Raw genomic sequence first — 19891 nt, 5'->3', positions numbered from 1 at the left:
TCCAGTATGTCAAGGTTGTGGGTTTAATCCCTGGAACAACAAATTGATGTTTCTTTCTCTCTCTCTCATTTTTTAAATTTATTTTTTATTGTTTATGCCATTACAGTTGTCCCAATTATCCACCTTCATCCCCCTCCACCCCTCCAGCTCCCCACTTCCATAGTCATTCTCCACACTATAGTTAATGTCCATGTCTCTCTCTTTCTTAAAAAAAAAATCAATTAAAAAAAGGTTAAAGTGACAATTTTTTTAAAAGAAAGAAAAAAGAAAAACGAGAAAATCTAAAAAAAAAAAAAAAGACAAGACTTCCAGCCAAGATGGAGGCATAGACAGAAACGCTGAGTCTCCCTCCACAACTAAGAAGGAATACAACTACCTCAAAACTAGAAACAACCAGAAGTTCCAGAAAATCAAACTACAGGAAGTCCAACAAACAAAGATATAAGGAAAAAATTCGCATCCAGACAGGTAGGAGGGGAGGAGCCAGGGCAGAGAGGACACAGTGTGGCGCGGCAGCAGAGGCAGGCTGGCAGAGTCCACTTGTTTAAAGGGCCCCCACGGTCTGTGAACATCACAGACCCACCCACTCTGGGAACGATAGCCAGGGCAACAGCTAGGAAGGTGCCAGTCCCATAGAGAAGTGGGAGAAGTTCCTGGAAAAGGGGCAAGTGCTGGGCAGACGGCATTGTTCCCTCTCGGACCCCTCCCCCACATACAGCACCACAACATGGTGAAACAGGTTGCCCTGTATTGATGAATCCCTAAGGCTCCACCAGTTACAACGTAACAGGAGCAACAGCTCTACCTGGGACACGGAGGCAACAAACATAGGAGCCTGTCGGAATGAAGAGACAGAAAAATATGGCCCAAAAGGGGAAACGGATCAAGGTTCCATTGGTAAAACTAAGCGACAAGGAGATAGCCAACCTAATAGATGAGGAGATAGACAGCCTAACAGATGCAGAATTCAAAACACTGGTGATAAAGATGCTTGAGTACAGTACACACATAAACACATAAAAGAAGAAGGCTATGCTAAGTGAAACGAAGAAAAATCCACACAAAACCAATGGTGAAGGGAAGGAAAACAGGGTTCAAATCAATGATTTGGAACATAAGGAAGAAAAAAAACAGTCAACCAGTGCAGAATGAAGAAGCAAGAATTGAAAAAAATGAGGAAAACTTCCCAAGTTTTGCGGAGGAGATGGACATACAGGTCCAGGAAGCACGGAGGGTCCTGGGTGAGCTGGACCCAGAGGGGACCACACCAGGGCGCATCATGACTGAGATGCCAAAGGTGAAATATAAAGACAGAGTCCTGGGGGCAGCAAGAGAGAGGTTGAGAGTTGCCTACAGGGGGGTGCCTATAGGACTGTCAGCTGATTTCTCAGAGGACACTTTGCAGGCAGGAAGGGACTGGCAAGCAGTCTTCAATGTGATGAAAAGCAACCTACAACCAAGATTACTCTATCCAGCAAAGCTATCATTTGGAATGGAAGGGTAGATGAAGTGCTTCCCAGACAAGGTGAAGCTAAAGGAGCTCATCGTCACCAAGTCATTATTATATGAAATGTCAAAGCAACTTACTTAAGAAAAATAAAATCAAAACTATGCATACTTAAATGACAACAAACTCACAACTATCAACAACTGAATCTAAAAAAATAAAAACAAAATCCAGCTAAGCAAACCAGAATAGGAAATAGAATCATAGGTATGGGGTCATTTGGAGGGTTATCAGCTAAAAGGGGGGAGGGGGAGAAATGGGGAAATGGTGCAGGGACTAAGAAGGATAATCAGTTGGTACAAAATAGACAGGAGGATGTTAAGAATAATATAGGAAAGGGTGAAGCCAAAGAACTTATATGCACGACCCATGGACATGAACCAAGAGGGGTCGGATTGCTGGAGGGAAGAGGGGTACTGGGCAGAGGGGAGCAAAGGGGGAAAAAGTTGGAACTAGTGTAACAACATAATCAATAAAATATACTTAAAAAAATAAGACAAAACACAGAATAGGAAACAATAAAAAAGCACAGCAGGAAACTTGATAAGAGTCATACTGTAAGAGTAAAAGCCAATTAATCAGTAGTAAATAGTAATAGTAAAAGATAATTAATTTTTTTTAATGGTGTCTTGGCACAGAGCTAAAAGAGCCCTGTCCCTAGTAATTTATTAAGCTAATATACTGAAGTCTACTATACACCTTGTACCGCAAAGGATACAAACATTAAATAAGACCAGGTTTCAGTCATCAAGAGCCATAGGAGAGCACTGGCTGCTGTGGCTCAATGGATTGAGGCCAGCCTGTGATCCAAAAGGTAGCTGGTTCAATTCCCAGTCAGAGCACATGCCTGGATTGCAGGCCAGGTCCCCAGTTGGGGGTATAGTGTGTGAGATGTATCTCTTGCACATTGATGTTTCTCTCTTTCTCTTTCCCTTCCCCTTTCTCTAAAGATAAATGAATAACATTTTAAAAAAGAAAAGAACCTTAAGAGGATGACAAATATATAAATAGACAATTACAATAGAGTTAAATAATCTCAGTGAGCTCCAGGACAAGGCCAGCCACTACACTAAACTGTGCCTTTGTGCAAGATAGAAAAAGGCACCCTCTGTGTTTGAGTGCAATGCCAGAGGATACAGCTTGGCAAATTGAGTGCAGCAGGATTTCAGCCCTCCCTGAACCCCTGAGCCAGGCACTTTTGTGCAGATCACAAAGTGCACATCCATACATGGCTGCCCTGCTTGAGGAGGTAGAGACTGGTACCTAAGGAAGCAGAGTAGAGGTAGCCTATGAGGATATGCATCTATGCAGCAGGAAGCCCTGGGAGCCCAGCCTCCTAACTCAGAACATCATTAAAACCTTAATGATTTCATTTGCTTCTGGTGCTGCTGTGACGAGGAATTGACAAAGACAACCCCTGGAAATTTGGAAAGGCTAGTTTGGAAGGAAAAATTGACAGATGGTGTTAACAGTTCTGCTTTGATTCTCCCACCAGAGTGAATGCCAGATGTTTTCTCCTGGTTCCCAAGGTAGTGTGTGAGATCTAAAAGGCTCCTTTGCCCAAAGAAAATGAAACACTGAAATACAGAGTTAAGTGTGAACACATAGGCAAGTGAATCTGTGCTAGCTCAGCAAAGTTTGATTTGCTCCTATTGTGAACCTAAGGTTTGTTGCTACCATTCTAGCCTTTCTTGTTTGTTCGTTTGTTTTATAGAGAGAAGGGATAGGAGGGGAAAGAGAGGGAGAGAAACATCGATTGATGGATCAATCGGCTGCCTCCAAACCGCAACCTAGGCATGTGCCCAAACTGGGACTCTAACAGGCGTCCTTTTGCTTTGTGGGACAACACCCAACCAACTGAACCACAACGTTCAGGACTCTAGTCTTTTCTTTAAGTTAAGGAACAGCATCAGTGGATTTATCCAGCTACAGGACACAATATTATGCAGCCATTAAACACAATGTTATAAAAGGTAAAATTACAGACACTATAAGTGGTTGGCTGTTGTTGGGGAAGGGGGACAAATAGGTGAAGTACAGAGCATTTTAGGGCTGTAAAACTATTCTTTATGATACTGTAACAGTGAATACATGACATCATGTATTTGTCAAAATCCATAGAACTCTACAACACAAAGAGCGACCTTAATGTAAACTCTGAACTTTAGCTAATAATAATGCATCAATATTGGTTCATCAATTATAACATTAAATGTATTACATTAATGCAAGGTGTTAATAACAAGGGAAACTGTGGTGGGACTAGGAGAATATAGGAACTCTGCTTATTTTTTTCTGTAAATCTAAAACTGTTCTAAAAATTAAAGTCTTAAAAAAGGATGTTATAGAATATGTAAATGTAAAAACATGCTTACATAACATTACTAAGTATAAAAACAGTTACTAACAATATACAGAAAATAGTCTCATTTTTATAAAATTATACACACACAATATAATTTTGATTTTGAAATTCTGAAAGGATATGCCAAAATAGTTACAGTGGTTAAATCTTGCTGGAAAGATTATGGACAATTTCTAATTTCTTCTTTTTGCTTGCTTACTTAAAAATGCTTTTAAACATTTTTTATTACACAAACCACATGAATACTTTCTCAGTGTAAATGATTCAAACAACAGGAAATGTATTTTAGTACATTGTGGTATGCTCCCCAGATCTCTACCCTTCAAAATTGAAACATTAATTCCCCCAGCTGCTGAAAGTGTTAATGGCTGAGAGCTTGCAATTAAACACCCCACAAAAACTTACCCGAGAAAAGCAGCTTTACTTAGAATCATGCGTTCTGCCCTGGTTGGTGTGGCTCAGTGCATTGAGTGCCAACCTGTGAATCAGAAGGTCACTGGTTCGATTCCCAATCAGGGCACATGCCTGGGCTGAGGGCCAGTTCCCCAGCTGGGGGCACAGGAGAGGCAACCACACATTGATGTTCCTCTCTCCCTCCCTTCCTCTCTCTCTAAAAATAAATAATTTTTTTAATGAAAAATAAAATCATGCCTTCTTCCACAGAACTGCCCACATTCAGAAACTCAATTACCCTGGCCCCAAATAGGGACAATTCTGTAGGACCATCCTAGCTCCAGTGTTCTGGGGCTTTTTTGTGAATGCATTGCAACCTAAATTCTTCCACCCAATCTTACTTCCTTCATTCTCTCAGAATGGTCCTGAAAGCACTCTCCAATAAACTTACAGGATTCAAATGTCTGTCTGTCTATCTCTATCTCTCTTCTTCTCTCTCTGGAATTATCTCTCTGTGTACATCCTCAGGGTGAAGATTTAAAAAAAAGAGAGAGAGAGACTATAAAGGCTAAGTGTGAAAGTCAAAGGGCCTTCTTGGCAGTACATAAAGAAGCTATCATCTACTGCATTCCACATGGCAGAAAAACCTGATGATCCAAGATAAGGCCTAGAACTTTATAAGATTTTCAGAGCTCCAGAGAAGTTGAATTCTCAGCCATAATAAATTGGCTATACTCAGATTAAAGTCCTGATTGAGAAGGGTTGGAAATGGGGAGCATGGGATAGCAATATCTGGGTCCATCTACCTGAAAATCTTGAACCTACAGTTTCCTTTGTACTTCTAGGCCTTTATAAGTTGCCCACTTCTTGCTAAAGATTAGTTTCCCACTTGCTTGAAGATGGTGCAGAAATCTCTGCTTTACAAGAAATGTGCCTCCCCATCTGCATCTAACCAACATCCCAACCTGGCCATTGGACCAATACCTAGGATTAAGTAACAACATAAATAGTCAGGACCTGACAAGAGAAGAAAGGAACGGTACCTAAAGTGGGTGTAGAACATAACCACTATGTACTGGCAGAAGCCAAAAAAATATAAATGGACCGCACTATGAGAATTCTGAGGCTCCCTTTAAGTGGGGAGAAGTTGAAACTAAAATTGGATAAGAAGAGGTCATCAGTATGGGGTCATTCTCCTGGGACACAGGAGAGAGTGGTAATACATCGCTTGGTTAAAAAAAGCAATGGGTCATAATATATGAAATAGGAACGTCAGAGTTGCTATGGGAGGGGGTAAAATTAGGGAGCAAAAGGCTCAGTGGAGAGGAAAATTGAAGTGGATATAGCATGTAAAACCAGAAAACTCACCAAATGACTGTGATATTAGGGCCCTAAGGAATGCACTGGGGAAACAGGCATTGGCATTACTGATAAGCTCAGTGGTGGCTGCCTCTGCACTTTCAGAACAAGACTCTTTGATAGCAATGGGAATAAGTACCCAAAATAATAGAGGCAAGATGGCAGCACTTAACCATCAGAAGCAATTATTGTAATGAGGTATGAGGTTGGAACAGGAGCCAAACATGCCTGACCTGCAGAGAACTATGGAGATGGCTAATAGTACACAATGTTCCTAAGGTAAAGATGGCCAATCTAGCAATCAAAAGAAGTCAAGGTTACTTCTCGTCAAGATGGAGGTGTAGACAGATACGCTGCGTCTACCTCCACAACTAAGGAATACAACTACCTCAAAACTAGAAACAACCAGATGTTCCAGAAAATCAAACTGCAGGAAGTCCAGCAAACAAAGATATAAAGAAGAAATACTCATCCAGACAGGTAGGAGGGGCAGAACCAGGGCAGAGAGGACGTAGTCTGGTGTTGGCAGCAGCAGTGGCAGTGGCAGGCCAGCAGAAAGTGCAGTCACACATTTTAAAGAGTCAGGAGGGACACCTGGGGAGCATTCCCAGCTCCTCACCAGACCGCTCAGCTCACAGTCCCAGCGCCAGGGAAAATAAAGCCTCATTGCTTCTGACTGTGCAAACCAGTGGGGGTTGGGATGGAGGCAGAAACTGCCAGTCTCTCAACAGAGTTCGCTTGTTTAAAGGGCCCCCACAGTCCTAGAATATCCACAGACCCACCCACTCTGGGAACGACAGCCAGGGCAACAGCTAGGAAGGTGCCAGTCCCATACAGAAGTGGGAGAAGTGCCTGGAAAAGGGGCAAGTGCTGGGCAAGTGGCATTTTTCCCTCTCAGAACCCTTCCCCCACATACAGCACCACAATGTGGTGAAACAGGCTGTCCTGTACTGATAAATCCCTAAGTCTTCGCCCCTTACAACGTAACAGGAGCAAAAGCTTTACATGGGACGTGGAGGCAAACAAACACAGGAGCCTGTCAGAATGAGGAGACAAAGAGGTATGGCCCCAAAGGGGGAACAGATCAAGGTTCCAGTGGGAGAACTAAGCGACAAGGAGATAGCCAACCTGACAGATGAGGAGATAGACAGCCTAACAGATGCAGAATTCAAAACACTGGTGATAAAGGTGCTCACAGACTTGACAGATATGCTTGAGTATGGCAAACGCATAAGAGAAGAAGTGATGGCTACGCTAAGTGAAACGAAGGAAAATCCACACAAAACCAATGGTGAAGGGAAGGAAAACAGGGTTCAAATCAATGATTTGGAACATAAGGAAGAAAAAAAACAGTCAACCAGTGCAGAATGAGGAAGCAAGAATTGAAAAAAATGAGGAAAGCTTCCCAAGTTTTGCGGAGGAGATGGACATACAGGTCCAGGAAGCACGGAGGGTCCCGGGTGAGCTGGACCAAGAGGGGACCACACCAGGATGCATCATGACTGAGATGCCAAAGGTGAAATATAAAGACAGAGTCCTGGGGGCAGCAAGAGAGAGAGGCTGAGAATTGCCTACAGGGGGGTGCCTATAGGACTGTCAGCTGATTTCTCAGAGGACACTTTGCAGGCAGGAAGGGACTGGCGAGCAGTCTTCAATGTGATGAAAAGCAACCTACAACCAAGATTACTCTATCCAGCAAAGCTATCATTTGGAATGGAAGGGCAGATGAAGTGCTTCCCAGACAAGCTGAAGCTAAAGGAGCTCATCATTATTAAGCCATTATTATATAAAATGTCAAAGGGACTTAAGAAAAAGAAGGTGAAAACTATGCACCCTAAAATGACAACAAACTCACAACTATCAACAACTGAATCTGAAAAATAAAAACAAAATCCAGCTAAGCAAACCAGAATAGGAACAGAATCATAGGTATGGAAATCATCTGGAGGGTTATCAGCTGGGAGGGGGGAGGGGGAGAAATGGGGATATGGTGCAGGGACTAAGAAGCATAATCAATTGGTACAAAACAGACAGGGGGAAGTTAAGAATAATATAGGAAAAGGTGAAGCCAAAGAACTTATATGCACAACCCAATGACATGAACTAAGGGGTGTGGGATTGCTGGAGGGAAGTGGGGTACTGGGCAGAGGGGAGCAAAGGGGAAAGAAATCAGAACTACTCTAACATAATCAATAAAATATACTTAAAAAAAAAAAAGAAATCAAGATTAGAAGATGAAGGGGCTAAGTCATGATTCATTGCCTAGTTTCTGGGCCAGAACCACTTTTCAGACCTGGACTCCAATGACTGAATGGGAGGCCAGCTCTCCAGGATGAAGGATCCTGCAATACCATGGCAAGAGTATACAGCAATAATACTCCTTCCACAAAGGGGTCTACTACCATTTGGGCAGCCATATTTAGGGGAAAAGGGATATTATCCAACCAATTCAAGGACTGTAGGACACAGAACCTGAGATGAAATTGATACTAGGGAACCCAAAACATCATCAGAGGTCCCCAGTTAGAGTGGGGGCATATGGAGACTAGGTAACAAATGGACTCCTGACTCAGGTTCAGTTCACAGTTCATCCACTGTGTGCACATACACACCCAGTGGTAATTACCCCAATTCTCAAATGTATAAATAAAATTGACATGCTTGGTAGTTAACAGAACTACCACATTGGTCTTGTAACCTGTAAAATAAAAGCTATAGTAACCGAAAGGCCAAATAGAAACCTCTGAAACTTCCTCTTAACCAAGCCAAAATAGCAATAAAAAACATTAAATCTTATAAGAAATGGCAGAGATCAGTGATACTCTTGAATATTTAAAGGATACCAAAATAGTGGTCCCTATCATATTTGCATTTGATTCAGCAGAAACTGAGACAGATTCTGGAGGATGATAGGCAGTTATAGCAAACTCACAAAAGTAGGAGCCCCAATTGAAGCTGCTGTACAGACTTAGTATCTTTGCTAAAGCACGTTAATATTGCCTCAAACACATGGTGTGTGACCACTGATAAATGCAATCAGAAAGGATGATCAAAAACAATTAATTGTCATGTGGCCAGCAGAATATACAATAGTACACATTTATAGTCTTGTCCCAGAGCTACGTTAACTTCCATGCCACTATCATATTCCGAAGGAACGTGGACCCTCTGGACACACCTTAGAACATCACATTTGTCCCAATATTGAGGACAGAATATTAATCTGACTAGATGTATGAAAAGTGGCAAATACATTGGAAGTTTTTGCAAAGACTTCCGTGTGCTTTCAGAGGTAGGAGATAAACCCTATGACAACTCAAGCGTCCAACACAATTAACTTTTGGGGGAGTCAGTGGTCTGGGAAAATCTCCTCCAAAGAAAAAGACAAGTTACTGCATCTCTCACCCACCTGTCCCCTAACTAAGGTGACTTTGTTCTGGAAGCAGAATATTATCCCTTGGTTGGGAATACCACTCTGACCCATGTTCTGGGTGACACATGCTGCCAGCTTTAAGTGGAGCCTCGATCAGGGAAGCTCTCAGCAGCAAGTCTGGGCTGGGGTGTAAATGGCCCTGCTGCTTGAGCTGTAAAACCCAGCAGAACCTATGGTAGATCTCATGGGGATTTTATGGCAAACCCCAGTAAGAAAATCACAACCTACCCCGTTTCCCCCAAAATAAGGCATTCCCCCAAAATAAGACCTAGTGCAATTTTTTTCAAGCTTAGAAATATAAGGCCTCCCCTGAAAATAAGATCTAGTGGCAGTCATTGCTACAGCTCCCCCCAAATTCTTGATGAAATTCAGAGTTTGACTAATTATGCTAATGTTTGTGATGACATGACTGCAGTATATTAATAAATGTTGATTTTTTGTTCAAAAATAAATGTGAATTCTTGTTCATGGAAAAATCAGACATCCCCTGAAAATAAGACCTAGCACATCTTTAGGAGCAAAAATTAATATAAGAAGACACTGTCTTATTTTCAGGGAAACACGGTAGACCACTGGGTTTCCAGAAAAAGGGTATGAAATCTACAGCAGATAATTATACATCTTTTGACAAACAGCCCATGGCCATGGTAGAGATGGAGTACCTAACCATAGGACATCAACCACACTGATGAAGCAGCCCATCATGAGCTTGGTTTGTAAGACCCATCAAATCATAGTCAGGTGGGCCCACCAGCTATCTGCCACAAGATGGATATGATACATTCATGATTAGACTCAAATAGGACCAGATGATACAATAAGCTGCATGAGTAGGTGGCAAGACCCCAAGTCATTCACTGCTCTTACATTGGCACATCTGACTCAGCTTATATCTGTTGTCATATATGACTTTATGACCCAGATAACAGAGGAGGTTAGTTTGTTAGTTGAGTACAAGCAGAAAATACTGTAGTTGCCTCACAGAGTGGTGATTCTGAAAGTGATAAAAAGAAATTCTCCCAATAGGTGAACTTTGGCAGGTGCAGCATCTACTTTTGATGGAAACAGAAGTGGTCTGAGGTTAGGATATATTCAGGATTGTAAACAGTGATGAATGACTTGGTTGGTTAGTTAGAGACCTTGAATGAGAAAGACTAGAAAATCAAGAATAAGGTCTAAGGAAGAAGGATTTGTGTGGACATATAGGAAAGGGCATGAAGTATGAAGACCTTTGTATCACATGTGTATTAGTTTGCTAGGGCTATGCCATAGCAAAGTGCTACAGACTGGGTGCCTTAAATAATACATTTATTTTCTCATCTGGGAGCTAGAAGCCCAAGATCAAGGTGTCAGCAGTTGTGGTTCCTTCTGAGGCTCCTTTTCTTGGCTTGGAGATGGCCGCTTCCTTGGCAAGTCCTACATGGTCTCTCCTCTGTGTGTGCCCATCTTTGGTGCCTCTGTGTTTCCAAGTTTTCTCTTCTTATAATATTAGATTAGGGCCCACCCTAACAACCTCATTGTAAACTTAATTACCTCTTTAAAGCTCTATTTCCAAATACAATCACATTCTGTAGTACTATGAGTTAGGGCTCAAACATATGAATTTGTGGGGCAGGGAAGACACAATTCAGTTCACAATATGTTAATGCATATCTGAGACTCCAATACAGAAGCGGCATTACACAACCAAATGAAGAAAATGACTCAGCCAATTGATAACAGTAAACCTCTGTCATTGACCACTCCATAGCAGGCACAATGGGCACATAAAGTAGCCACAGTGGCAGGAATGGAGGCTTTTCATGAGTTCAACAGCATAGATTCCACTCACTAAAACTTCCCTATTTCCCCAAATTGCCTTTCGAAGAGATTTAATCAATTTACACTGGAACCAAAGAGTACAGAGGTATCTCTTTTGCTATATTCTTACCAACATTTTAAATTATCAATCTTTTCAATTTTGTCAGAAGAATGATAAATGGTTTTTAATTGGATTTTAATTTGTATTTCCTTGTGTTGTATATTTCTTTGTAGGGGATCAAAACAGGCCTTCCCCAGCCCTGACTGATGTGACTCAGTGTGGTGGTCATTGTCCTGCAGACCAAAAGGTCACAGATTCAATTCCAGGTCAGGGCACATGCCTGGGTTGAGCCAGGTCCCTGGTTGTGGGCATGTAAGAGGCAACCAATTGATAATTCTCTCCCTCTCTCCCACCTGTCCTCTCTCTCTAAAATAAATAAATAGATAATATCTTAAAAAAAAAAGAAAAGGAAAGAACAGTCCCCCTTAAAATGCACCCCCCAAAATGTGCTACTTTGGCATGTGAATTATTTTGAGCTGAAGGTAATCAAGACCCTGTGGCCTCATGAGAAACTTTTACCTCTCCCTTAAAGAATTTAAATTTTGGGTCTTGCCCACAATAAGAGTTATCAGCATAAATAACTTTTTTGTTTCTGTTTTTAAAGATTTTGTTTGTTTTGAGAGAGAGGGAAAGGGAGGGAGAGAGAGAAGGAGAAAAACATCAACATGGATCAGTTGCCTTATGCTCTGACCAGGACTCAAAAAGTGACCTTTTGCTTTGTAGAATGAAACCCAACCAGTCCACACTAGTCAGGGCCAGAAATATCTTTTTTGGGTCTATCTATATGGTAGGGCAAACTACTAATTACTGAACGTCTGCTCTTCTTATCATCCTTCAAAGACCTTTCTCCCCTCTGAAGCCCTAAGGCTCCTTACCTCATCCTGAGTTCAAGCGTCATATATAACTCATTTTCCCTTCCAGTCTTTGAATCTCTCACGTATGTGGGGTCCCCATACATAGGTATACAATTAAATTTGGTTATTTTAACCAGTCTCATGTTTATTTAATTATTAGCTAGCTGAAAGAAACTTTAAAGAGAAAGTTTCTTCCTCCCCCACACCTACATTTATTAACCATTTGTGAATTGCTTGCTATTATTTCTGCCCATTTTACTACTGGGTTGTTTCCCTTTTTCTTATGGATTGTAAGAGCTGTCAAATATTCTATGCATTAATTGTCCGTTAAATGTATTGGAAATGTCATTTGCCTTTTAAATTTTATGATGTATGTCTCCCCCCCCCCTTTTTGTTTACTCCAACCCAATTAAATTAATGGATTAATAATCAAAAAGGAGATTATAGCTTTCCGTAAATGAAATAAATGTTACTGGATTTGCCCTCTGATTATAAACAGCCAGAGGACTGGACAAAATATATGAAACAATTGTTTTCAGATACCGGACTAATGAGCAGTGTAGAACTATGAACCCTGAAAGAAGAAAAACAACACTTTGGATTTCTGGCTAAAGTCACTTTCCAGACTTCAGCTCAGGTTGGGGGAACCCGAGCAGAACACAGCAGTTTTGTTGAGTTGAGGAAGCCGAGATCAAATTTGAGGAGACTGAGACAGCTACAAAGCAGAATGCCAGAGAAGAAAGAGATACATGGGAAAAAAAGAACCAGAATTATGCATAGTGGTTCTCTTGAGTCTGATGTTGAATACTAAGCCACTTGTGAACAGGGTGAAACTCCATTAAGAATGGTGACAGATCTCGTCAAAGATAAACAAAGCTGCACACTAGTTGAAGTGGTAAAGACGTTTTAATCAGTAATATACTGTTGCACTAAAAAAGAGAGTCCAGGATGAACCAAACTCATCTTTAACTGGCACAGAGGTGATGGAGCATATTAAAAAGAAAATGAGGGAGTGAGTAAGCAGGGAGAAGATGTGGGCCTGAGCAGAGTCAGGGAATTGAAAAATTGCAAGAGGACTGGTCAGTGTAAATGCCAAGTAAGCCACTGTGTCTTTTAGCTGGCAATTATCTAAGTTAGGATTCTATCTTTCCACAGAGACTGGAAGAGGAAGTCCTATCCTTCCTGATGACTAGGTTTCAAAGAAATTGCTTTCAGATCCTTGAGAAAGACACTTTGGAGTTATAAGAGCTATAGGTCAACCTCAAAGGGACAGAAGGGAGATTCAAAATTATAAGCCCTTTTTGGTACATGCTCTAGGAAAGGGTGGTCAGGGGCCTATTGTCAGGTGTTGGACAGAACAAATAATAAATTCTTTTGGCAGCCTTGAGTTTTCTCAGGCAAGTGCTTTAACGGAAGTTGGGGCGGATTATCCTAGGGAATGCAGCCTTGAGCTGTTAGGAACCATGTGTTTACCACTTTTAAAGAGATTTTATTTATTTATTTTTAGAGAGAGGGGAAGAGAGGGAGAAAAACAGGAATTGGTTGCCTCTCCTGTGTGGGCTGACTGGGGATGAACCCACAACCCAGGCATGTGCCTTGACCTGGAATCGAACTGGCAACCTTTTGCTTTGTGGGACAGCACTCAGAACAACTGAGCCATGTTGGTCAGAGCAGTATTTAAGGTTTTTAATGTGAAGGAAGGTGGCTGGACAAAATAATTTTTGCTGAGACTCCATATTTAAATGCATTAAAAGTTGTGGAAGGAAATAGTGTTGGAGGAACACTATAGGTCAATGCATTTTAATAGAGTTAGCCCTATGAGCTCAAGCAGATGAAAAGTAGATGTGAAATTTAGTGGTACCAAATTATAACAATTACTTTCTTAGATTTATTTAACATTTATTTTACTTTATTTGTCCATGCCTGGGTTTCACATGCCTAGGTTGTAGGCCAGGTCCCCATTTGGGGGTGTGTGAGAGGCAACTGATGTATCTCTTGCACATTGATGTTTCTCTCCCTCTATTTCTCCCTTCCTTCCTCTCTCTCAAAAAGTAAATAAATAATAATCTTTAAAAAAAACTGATAAGAAAAACTGCCAACTTTCTTCATTTTCTACTCCTCTTTATTCATGTTTATATCTATTTTATTTCTTCCCCATATTCTTGAGAGAACAGGAAGGAATAGATAAAATAAAATTGAAGAAAAATTGCTGCTCAATGGCACACACACACAAAAAAAGAAATCTGACAAGCCCATTTTTGCTTATGATATTTCATTACAGGGAATAAATTATTTTATCCAGATCAATATAATATCATTGCTAAAATTCTGCTATAATGTCATTAACCTGTATTTAAGTATAGAAAAGATATTCCCATGCTCACTTTGATGACTCAGGCTTTAGCTTAAGTCAGGTCTGCAAAAGGGAGATAAGGCTGCAAAAGTCATCATGGAGGGGGAAAAATACTCCTACAGCCAGAGTGGGTTTCCAACCAGATGTAGTACTTGGATATTGATAGGTGGTCAAGAGTGGGCTGATATCGAATGGTCCTCTGATGTTTGCCAGGGTATCAGGGCACAGCTGGGAAGGGAGGATTTCTGCCTAGAGCTCCATGTCCCAGCCCTACTCTTTGACAAAAGTGATCCCATTAGCCAGATGGTAGGGGATAGGGTATGGAAGCCTGGAGAAAGGGAGGACTGGCCAGATTAGCACGTGGTTCCTTCATCAGAACAAGGACTCATGAGTCAAAGTGGGGCACAGATGGTCTTCTGAAACCGGAAAAGTCAGCACTCATGCTGCCTGTCACTACCAGAACCAATAAATAGAAACAAGGATTGAATCTTCATGGGTGCTTTATTCAGATGGTCAGTGATCTGAGAAGATAGCAGGTTATGTCTTACATTTCATTTCAAGCTGACCTTTTTCATAAGGAGAAAAAAAAAGTGTAGATAAGGGGTTTGGAATTCAGGAAGAAAGTAGGTAAGGGTTTTGGAATTCAGCAAAAAGGTTAATCAGATAAAAGCTGCAGTCCAGCAATTTTTCTAGCATCCTTTCATCTGCTGACCAGTGATTCTGTACCTGTGTCCTGGGCAGGGACATCTCTCCCTGGAACACATGGCTCAGATACCATCTTGATTGCTTGCAGTCCTCCTGGGACACAAAGGTTGAATTGCCTGTGGGTCCTCTGGAGTCAGGGTGCGTCATACCTTCAGTTCCTGGAACAATAGCTTTTTATATGTATAATCACTAAGTTTATTAACTATAACTTAAAACTAAAACTTTTCCAACTCTTGAGTTCACCCGTCACTTCCAAGTAATTAGAGAAATTAAATCCCCAGCATTTTAAATCCCTGTAGAGACAGACTGCTAGAGAGAGAGAGAGAGAGAGAGAAAGGGGGGTGGGGAGGAAAGAAATGGAAAATAAGAAAGGCCCTTGCTTGAGCAAGGTACTCCATCTTGATATTCCTTCCCAGAAACACTAGGGTTGCTCATCTCTCTCTTTTACAACTTCCTGAATCATGTTTCATACCTTGCCTCTTTCTCTGACCCCCACTCTCTCCCATCTGTCTCACATATCAAGGAGAATTGGCTGAAATAGGATCTTTTGGCTGCAGCCAGAAATTTCTCTGCCTGTGGGTTCTGGCTTATTATTTCAGCTAAAGTTCCATTAACAGCAGAAAAACTCCATTATCAACATACTCAGTAATGTTAAGACTTGACCTGGGAGTCTGCAGTAGTGATTACTGCTTGATTCTGACACCATTCTTAGGTAGTTGTGAAGAGTAAGAGAACCCTTTGTCACTAGCAGTGACTGTACACTCATAGCAACAGATGTGCAAGATCAGGTAAAAGAGATACTCCTTGGCTCTGACCAAGGAGAGGGGCTTCACAAATGGCCAGAGAGATAAATGAGCTACCTGTGCCTAGAATGGCTTCCTAGAGTGTGATGGGCTTTTGTATTGATCTCTCCACTACAGAGGATAAACAATGTCCCTAACAGTGTAATGTAGGGCAAAGACTGTTGGATTGTGTGGCAATTGATAAGGTTTTTGTCCTGCCTCTGCCAATAATCTGCTATGTGGCTTAAGCAAGTTACCTTACTTCTCTGAATTGCAAATTCCTCCTCTGTAGAATGTGGACGGTACTGTCATTTCTCAGGGTTTTTGAAAGGTTCAAGCAGAATAGTGCTGTGATAGAGTTTTAAGAAGCATGAAGGGTTGTAAGACAGAGCATGAGGTTCCTAGACAAAGACTTCTATCTCTTGATTCTGTTTTCCTCAGTGTTGATTTTATTCTTAGATAGGTTCTCTCCATGGGATGGCAAATTGATCCCAGCAGCTCCAGCCTTGTATTCTCCTAGTGTAGTAACCCCAGTATTTTGAAAGCCTGTTTTACACGTACCTGCAGCTTTGGCTAGGACTAGATTACAAATTAGGTTATGACTCAACCCTAGAGTCAAATGGCTGGGTAAGCCCCAGGCCAAACCACATGAATTAAAATTAAGAGTAAAATTAGATTCTGTTACCAAATGCATGGATACTAGAAAGACCAAAGTAATACTACAATGCCCTGTAAGGTTGTGTAAAAAAATTAGAAGTTTATTTTTTAAAGATTTATTTATTTATTTTTAGAGAAAGGGGAAGGGAGGGAGAGAGAGAGAGAGAAACACCAACTGATTGCCTCTTGGACACCCTCAACCAGGGACCTGGCCTGCAACCCAGGCATGTGCCCTGACTAGGAATCAAACTGGTGACTTCTAAGTTTGTGGGACGATGCTCAATCAATCCACCTGAGCCACACCAGTCAGGGTGAGAAATTAGAAGTTTTAATGAAAAAGGAGAACATGAGGTATTTGTAGTTGCCACATTGAAGACTTCCTCAAAATGCCCTTTTATGGAAAAAGAGGAGTCTGCCCAGGAACAATACAGCTCTTCTATTCCCTACAAATCCGATCGTACACAGGAAACAATACCCTCTGCCCACTGTGACCAAAGAGATGTGCCTATCTGCTGTTTGGCCAGATGCTACTCCTACACTGTGATCTGGGGAGAGCCTCTGAAGGAGGATGTGGTTTCCATCCTTCGGGCTGTTTCACTGGTGTCTGGCTTGAGCAGGAAAAACACAAAAGATGTAAGTCTGTTACTATATCTGGTTCCAGAACCAGTGAGGTATGGAGAAGCATGTGTGTGTGTGTATATATGGTTTTCCGTGTAAGTTTCATATTCTCATTGCCTTTCTTCTCTTATTCCTGCTTTTATTAGTAGGATATTGACTAGATGGAGACAAAAATATCAGTGACTTAACCAAAGTAGAAGTTCTGCTTCTCTCTTACCTAAAAGTCTGAGCTGATAGACCATGCATGACTGGTCAGAGGCTCTGTTCCCTAGAACTCAGTTCTGTCCCACCTGTTACTCCACTTATGGTATTACACTCCATCCACAGGGTCAAAGATGACTCACTATTAATACACTGCAAAAAGGAAGAGAAGATGAAGCAGCTTCCTATTAAAGGTGTGACCTGAGAATTGCCAACATCACTTCCACTCACTTTCCTTTTGACAGCCAGAATATAGTCACATTGTTATACATAGCTGCAAAAGAGATTTTAAATGTACTATAGCTGACTGCCAAGCACTTGGCTAAACCTAGGGGGGGAATTTGTTACTTCATAACTGACAGATGAGTATATAGCAGTCACTCTCCTCCATCCTTCCAACCAAAGCCAGCTTCTACCTAATCTCCCTTGAAACTCTGCATCCTTCAAAAATTAGCTTCTGTGATCTCTTTTAAGAAGCCATTCCTAAAAATTAAAAAAGAAGAAGCAGCAATTCCTTAACCTCTTCCTCCACTGAGCTTCCATGGGCCTTTGCACACTTTTCTTTTTAGTGAATGTTAGAGAGGGGAGGGGGAATACTGATTTGTTGTTCCATTGATTTATGCATTTATTGGTTGATTCTTGTATGTGCCCTGACTGGGAATAGAACCCACAACACTGGCATATCAGGGTGATGCTCTAACCAACCTATCCAGCCAGGACCTTTTTCACACTTCTTATGGCCCTTAGACTCTCCGGCATTTTAGTTAGATGGGTTCCCCTACTAGTCTATGAGTTACTTGAGGACAGGAATAGGTCCAAGTCCGATCTTTGCTTTCTACCACACCTATTACACAGTAGGGCCTGACAATTGATTACTGACTTAATGAGCATTCTTCTCTTTTCTGGACATTTTGAGAGTGAGTTGGAAATACAATTATAATGTTGGAAAATTAGAAACCCCTAAATACTTCTCCTTCTCCTACATAACCACATTTTTAAATTATAGTTTAACAGGAATATTCTTATATGCCTAGAGGACGGGAAGGAAGGAAGGAAGGAAGGAAAAAAAGGATCAGAAAAGAAAACAAACAAGCAAATAAAAAAACAACTCCAGGTCTTTGCAGTGACCTTTGTCAAATCACTTCTTCCATACTTAGCTAAGTTGTTTACAACTCTACCTTGACCTCTACTTCATGTATGCTTTGAGCCTACACATCAGTCAAAGGTGAAAATTATGGTCTACTCAATTCTCTAAGTATGCATCCTTCCTTTCCCATGTATGTGGCTTTCTAGATTCTCTAGTATACACAAAAACTTTTCAAAGCCTTTATTCCCTTCAAAATCTCGCTTCCTAAAATTTCCTCTCAGGTTTTTGGTGTATCTATTGTTTGCTGCAACTGCTTTCCCCAGCCCCGCCCCCTCACCCCAGGGAGCAGCCATTTGTTCATTTGTGTTTCAGTGTTTTTAGGGAAAGTCCTCTTTGTAGCCCCTCTGCCCTGATAGGGTTCCAAGTTAAGTGAAAAAAACAGAAGCCTTTTGCATCAGTACTTAAGAAAAACCCCAGTCAGGTCAAAAAGACAAACTATTCCTTTGAAACAAGTTCCATTCTGCTTTTCCAGAAGCAGGTGTCCACACTGAAAATATGGGTTGCCATCTTTTTTCTTCTTCTTCTTCTTTTAACATATGAGACTTTATTTTATTTTTTAAGGCAGTTAATATTTATTTTATTTTTATTTATTTAATTTTCAATTATAGTCTACATTCAATATTATTCTGTATTAATTTCAGATGTATGGCCTAGTAGTTAGAAAATCACTTACTTTAGCCCTGGCTGAGTAGCTTATTTGGTTAGAGCGTTGTCCCAATACACCAAGGTTGTTGGTTCAATCCCCAGTCAGGGTACATACAAGAATCAACCAATGAATGCACAAATAGGTGGAACAACAAATAGATCTCTCTCTCTCTCTCTCTCTCTCTCTCTCTCTCTCTTTTTCTCCCCCTCCCTCTCCCTCTGTCTAAAAGCAATCAATAGAAAAGAAATTTTTTAAGATAAAAAAGTATGTACTTTACAGAGTAGTTCCCTCAGTGTTTCAAGTATCCACCTGGCCCCATACATAGTTATCACTATATTATTGACTATATTCCCTGTGATGTAATCTGCATCTCTGTGACTATTTTATAACTACTAATTTGTACTTCTTAATCCCTTCACCTTTTCTACTCACTAGCTAACTCCCCTCCCCTCTGACAACTGTCACTCCGTTCTCTGTAGCTATGAGTCTGTTTCTATTTTGTTTATTTTCTTCTTTAGGTTCCACATATAAGTGAAATCATATTGTATTTGTCTTCCTCTGTCTAACTTACTTCGTTAAGTATAATACCCTCTAGGTCTTCCCATGCTGTTGCAAAAGGTAAGATTTCATTATTTTTTATGGCCAAGTAGTATTCCATTGTGTATATGTACCACAGGGTTTTTATCCATTCATCTACTGATGGGCACTTGGGTTGCTTCCATATCTTGGCTATTGTAAACAATGTGCTAATGAATATAGAGGTGCATATATTCTTTCAGGATAAGTTGCCATCTTTAAGACTGCTTCTAAACCAGTGAAGACAGTGAAACTAGGTTAAGTAAAAACAACACAAACATTTCCTACTTGTTTCAGTGATCTTTCTCTTGGCTAGAGAGTCACCTTGTTGCTATAAACTTTTGACTAGCTCCCAGAGTTCTGATAAGGTTAAAACAGTTTCTGCCAGCTTTTTTTCAGTGTTTCTGGGGAGTGGTGGGCCTCATGCACTGCCA

The sequence above is a fragment of the Furipterus horrens genome, unplaced genomic scaffold, assembly GCF_987537825.1.
Source record: "Furipterus horrens unplaced genomic scaffold, mFurHor1.1.pri manual_scaffold_4, whole genome shotgun sequence".
Taxonomy (NCBI): domain Eukaryota; kingdom Metazoa; phylum Chordata; class Mammalia; order Chiroptera; family Furipteridae; genus Furipterus; species Furipterus horrens.
The sequence above is the reverse complement of the archived record's forward strand: the minus strand, read 5'-3'. Positions refer to the sequence as shown.